The following is a 6,023-nucleotide window of genomic DNA, read 5'->3' on the forward strand; positions in this document are numbered from 1 at the left end:
AAGGGGCATGTCGATAGCTCGAGAGAGTCTTGGTTTCAGCAAAACAGGATCACTCGGGCATTACCTCTAAATGCTATTGAACCGTCAGACATAAGAACGGAGTATACAACAGCATATTGGCATGAATGCAGGTTTCCATTCACCAGTGGGGGAGTCATTACAAAATTGAGATCGACTCATTATGAGTCAGTCTCCTGCCCCTCGATCTTGCATTACATTACATTACTACTTAGACTACATTACACTACTAGTTAAACTATATTATTCTACTACTAACTACTACTACTTTGCTATACTAATATTTAAGCTGGTAGCATTAAGCCACCGGCCTTGCCGTCGCTGTCATCCTTATCGTCGCTGCCACCACCGCCTTTGTCGTCGCCCTTGCCATCGCCGTCGCCACCGCTGCTGCCGCTGTCGCCCTCGCCGCTGCTGTCGCCACCATCATCGCAGCTGCCCTCGCTGTCGTCATCATCGCTACCATCGCCGCCACCATTGCTGTCGTCGCCCCCGTCATCGTTGCCCTCGCTGCTGCTCCCCTCCACGGAGTCAGAGGAGTCCTCCACCTCCTCCTCCGAGGCCTCCTCTGAGCTGTCTGACCCACCGAGCCTCGCACGCTCGATGGATCGCCAGTACGCCTGCGCCGTGACGGACAACCCCATGGAGTCGTCTGAATCATGGTCGACACCACAGGGGACGCTAGAGAAGGCAAACGATCATACTCGGAGGAGACCTCCTCCAAGTACTCCGAGTCCCCGAAGTCCTCTGAGGGAGGACTTGAGGGACGTTAGCACTTCCCGTCAGCAGGGCGGCGCCCTTTCTTGCCCTTCTTGCCTCTGGCCATGGTCCGCGTGGAAGGAGGGGAAGTGAAGAAGGAGAAGGCGAGTGAACAAGAACGAGTGGATAAAGCAGCTGAGGCAAGTGGGCTATTTAAAGAGGCCGGGAGGCAACCGTCCACTTCCTACCCGCTCACCGAACAGTCACAAGAATTCAATAGCAATTCAAACCGCCTGGATATGAGTCAGGCGTCTGACACCGCTTCATGTAACATGGCACCGGATGGAATCAAGTCAACCGCTAAGGCAAAGTATTACACCGCTCTGTCATATCAAGTTACTGTTTCAGGACAACGTGATAGACGTCTTTTACTAGGCAGACACCCATTGGGTGTACCGCCCGGATTCTTTGAGATTTTCTGAAGCAGTGATATCTGCAACATATACACAATGAATATACTGTGACAAAGGGGAATATCGGCTGAAATGGGAGGAAGTCCAAATGCGGTTACCAAAGCACAAGTCCAATCGGTAGAGACATTAAAGTACGCGGTCGAGCGACGTCCAGCCAAGGGCTCCCTGTTTTGACTGGCCGGACTCCAACTTGTCATTGATCAATTGATTCCAGACAAAACAAGATATGGACAGATGTCATCACCGGGCTATTCTGGAAGATCATTTTGAGATTAGCATAAGATAAAGACGTTTGAATTGATTATCTCAAAATCTACTCAAAGCTCGGGGGCTACACCCATTGGGTGCACTTTCGGTGCACCCAACGGATTCACAAAACTTTGAAGCCGAGTGCTGATTTCTAAAGCATAAGATGAAGACCTTTGAATTGATTATTTCAAAATCAACTCAAAGCTTGGGGGTACACCCAACGGATTCACAAAACTTTGAAGACGATTGCTGATTTTCTAAAGCATAAGATGAAGACCTTTGAATTGATTATTTCAAAATCAACTCAAAGCTCGAAGGCTACACCCATTGGGTGCACCTTCGATGCACCCAACGGATTCACAAAACTTTGAAGCCGAGTGCTGATTTCGAAAGCATAAGATGAAGACCTTTGAATTGATTATTTCAAAATCAACTCAAAGCTTGGGGGTACACCCAACGGATTCACAAAACTTTGAAGCCGATTGCTAATTTTCTAAAGCATAAGATGAAGACCTTTGAATTGATTATTTCAAAATCAACTCAAAGCTCGAAGGCTACACCCATTGGGTGCACCTTCGATGCACCCAACGGATTCACAAAACGTTGAAACTGAGAGCTGATTTCTAAAGCATAAGATGAAGACCTTTGAATTGATTATTTCAAAATCAACTCAAAGCTTGGGGGCTACACCCAATGGGTGCACCGAAGGTGCACCCAACAGAGTTATAAGCATGTCAAGTCATATGATGAAGCCCATAAGCAAGAACCAGGAACCTTTGAATTGATTATTTCAAAATTAACTCAAAGATTAGGGGCTTGTGGGGGAAAGATATCCTCCGGGTCCACTCGTAGGCGAAAACTTCGCCCGGGGCCACATGTCAGTCGCCCCTCAATGATGTCTCGTCGTGGACTGGACAAAGGGAACGACGAAAACGGGCCGACCCAGCAGTGCGATGGGCCTACGCCCGGATTACTCGCAGCTTGGGCGTGATCATGTTGAAGTTGTTCGTTTTCCCGTGCCCAACATCCTCAAACGCCGGAGATTGCTCGGAGCAGAGGTGTCGAGTTTTCCTCTGTGGCAGCCCTCCCAAGTTATCGGGCCCACGTGCACCAATCCCTGCCTTGATGGCCTCAGATGGCTATGCACGTGTACCAGGTAACTTAACAAGGCTATCACGAGTTCAACAACTTGAACTCCTCATCCCAAGGATCTCCCACCATACACGCATATTACAGTAATCACATTCGATACACACACTTTAGAGATAAGAGCGGAAGACTTTACGAAATATTCTTTTTATTTCTAAAACTGAAGGTTATCACATAGGAAGAGTTACATTTATTACAAGTCCTGATATACTCAAAGTGCATATCTTATTACAATAGCAGAAAGGTAGGAACCCTCCAAAGCTTATACACAAGCTTAATTAATCCTCTTCCAGAACTGGAAATGCCCTCCAGCCATAGGAACCCCTAGAGTACTCCTCATCACCTACAACAACATGGGTTCGAAAACCCTGAGTACGGAGTGTACTTTCGCAAGTCTTACCCGACTAAGGAAAAATGACTCTCAAGGATATGCTGGTTAAATAGGAATCAAGGAAAAGGCTTTAGCAAGAATCAACTTAGATACTTTTGCGGAAATAGCTTATTAAAGTGAGTCCTTACTTTCAATATTTTAACGCCAGATTAAATATTAATAGATTCTGGTTGCATCTAGTCTAATTCCACCATCTCATCAATGCAACATCATTTTTATTCATAATGTTTACATCCTGACCTAGGTTGCAGGTCAGAGATCAAGTCTCCACTGTCCGGGGATATAACGGCGATCTGAATCGATTTACTCAGCTGAGGATCTCTAACCACACGACATATGTAGCACTTAACCCTTGCATATGTCAACCATTCCCACAGATCCTCCACAACGTGAACCGGTCCGCGCTACCCGGGAGCACAATACTCCTCCATCCAGCCTCTTGCCAGGAGGGTACACGCTACTCCCACCATCTCCAATGCCCAGTGCGCGGTTGTCTTTTCACGTATGGAATAGCCAGGTTCAAGCTTACCCTATCCCATATCCAGGGCATGTGGCCAGTTAAGGTAGTCCTTGATCATACAGGCCTACATACGCATCCAATCCTTAATTAACCTGGGTCGAGCATCACCTGTTCCTAGCCCAAGTCTCGAGTTAAGTACTTCCACCCTTAGGATTGTTTTGTGTTCCTTAGGATGAAAAGAGCATTATAGGGAACTTTGCAGTAAGATCCCACCATGCTCCCAGTGAAAATATTCTTGCAGGTAGAAGCCATCCTTCCTCAGGATAACCTCTGAGCTAGGCATTAATGCAAAAGACAACCTCTATCCACAAGATCTAATCAGAGCTAAGCATTTTTGTAAATCATATTTTGATACTTCATCAGAAGTATCTATAAAGGTTTGGATATCAAGGTAGGCAATGCATCCAATAGTTTCCAAGCAACTCCTATAAACTTAATTCACATTTCACTAGACTTAAAGTGTTTAAAAGTCTTTTTAAAAATACAAGGAAGGGGCAAACGCACCGGGGCTTGCCTTTCTTGCAGAGAAGAGGCTCAACACCTTTCTACCCAATACCTAGTTAGATGGCTCCTCCACTTGATCAGCAGCCACTGGAGTAGACTCCTTCAAACACCACTTCTTCTAGGTGTTTTACAAGTCAATTACTAATATATGAATGCTTATGTAATGCTATGAAATGCAAACTCTCAGAAGGAGAGGTGGGGAACATAAACACCACAAATAAAAACATATGACAACTATACACATGGTTCTACACCACCAATAGTTGCTAACAGTGGCCAAATCAAACTTACTTAGGGATTAATCTTTCTTTGGTTCCTTCATCAAAAGAATAACTCTCACTAGGTAAACTTATCTCCTTTCCAAATCATTAACCCACACTTGATTAGGGATTAACCATTTTGTTTTGGGGCTTACAAAGTTTTCAGAGCAAATGGATTCAAAACAGCCTCAAACCTTTGCCACACCCTCCACTTACCAAAACAAGGTTACTCAAAAATTTCCATAATTTTTGGCATTGTACTTTTATTTCTAAAATCCAAACAGTCCTTCCAAAAGCACCTTTAATTCACTTAATATTTTCTAATGTCTCTAAAATCCTAAAACCAACTTTACCAGAGAGCTCTTGATTTTAGACATCCAACAAAATTTGTCCCATGATTTTTGGAATTTTCTACTATTTTTGGCGCTATTCTCAAGTTCTCTAGAAATGGAAAAGACCAAACTGTGAACAATATCGGGCCCAATCTCGCCACTCGGCCCACACAAGAGGACAAAGCCGGCCCATGGCTGGCAGCCCGCGTTTCTACACCGGTGTTTTTGCGCCCCTCACGCACAGATAAATCCAGTATGGGCCCGATCTACTGTTGGTCTGTCTCGCTAACAAAATCACTTAAACCCCTCGACTTCGTTTCTTTTGCAAGGTCCCGTCCACGACACCGTCGTGCCCAACTCCGGCGATGCAGCGCCGGACCTGCCACCTTGGCGCAACATAGATGACGATGATGGTACCCATGTGATCCCTGAACCATGGTGGTCTAAAGTATGGGCTTAAGCGATCCATGGCAAGCCGAGAACAACGTTACCGATGGCCACGGCGGAACACTAGGTCCGGTGATCCTTAATTCTAAAGTATTCACACTGTAGTGTTTGAATTAAGCGCGCGGAGAGTATCACTAACCTTCCTTGGTCACAGTGTGCACGTGAGATTGGCCGGGGACGATTCAAGTTGGTCGGGCGACGGTGGAGCTGTCCACGGCTCCAGTCTACGGCGGCGCAACCCCATTCCGGGCAGTGCACCACAGTAGAGTTGAAGCAGCAGACACGGTGAGCTTCACTAATCAATGAAGAGCACGGAACATGTACAACACATTTGAGGAATCCTTTGAAATTACCTGGCCATGGTGAAGTGGCAACTGGGTGGGTATGGTCACCACGGCATAGGAAAAATGACACTAAGCTCTGGAGCAGCTCAACTGTGTGGCATAGGAGAGGGTTACACCAGTTCTAACATGGGACTCCACACTCTTTGCAGGTGTCTGTGAGCAGAGCTCACGGCAGGGAGGAAAGCTCCACTGGATCCTGCCCTTATAAACAGCTGAAATGAGGTAGGTGTTCCCTGAACTTGGCAAACATGCAGTGAAGGAGTGTTTTCAGTGTGCCAGCACTGCTTGAGTTAATCAACGTGGCTCTCATGCACCCAGATCTGCACCAGCACACCATATAGCTGGGACACTGATGAACTTGGTCACTTCTAGCAGCCAAAATATCCACTCTCTTTGCTCAGCAAAACAGATAGGGGAGGGAGCAGATAAGGCCTCCACGGAGGGTATACACTATAGTCCAAGGTTGATATTTCTTACAGCGTGAGGCCACTAAATTTGCTGCTGTCTAGCTCATCCCATCGCAGGACCAACAGACAAAGCCTCCCAGCTTATCTTCCCCAAAACAGTCCACAGTTGATTTTCTTTTGAGTAGAGCTGAGGAGAATCTAGATCCTTCACTGTGTACCTCGTCCATAAT

At 46.2% G+C, this 6,023-nt stretch overlaps 1 long non-coding RNA gene across 1 annotated transcript; it reads right to left on the reverse strand.

The window, feature by feature from the left end:
• Positions 1 to 2,719: 2,719 nt before the first annotated feature.
• On the reverse strand, positions 2,720 to 5,681 carry LOC111589722 (uncharacterized). Its single transcript, XR_002748810.2, has 3 exons — positions 5,396 to 5,681; positions 5,182 to 5,266; positions 2,720 to 2,931 (listed from the first exon to the last, which is right to left on the reverse strand). It is a non-coding gene; the product is annotated as an uncharacterized lncRNA (long non-coding RNA).
• Between the last annotated feature and the right edge of the window lie 342 nt (positions 5,682 to 6,023).

The sequence above is a fragment of the Zea mays genome, chromosome 7 (genome assembly GCF_902167145.1).
Source record: "Zea mays cultivar B73 chromosome 7, Zm-B73-REFERENCE-NAM-5.0, whole genome shotgun sequence".
NCBI classification, from domain to species: Eukaryota; Viridiplantae; Streptophyta; class Magnoliopsida; order Poales; family Poaceae; genus Zea; species Zea mays.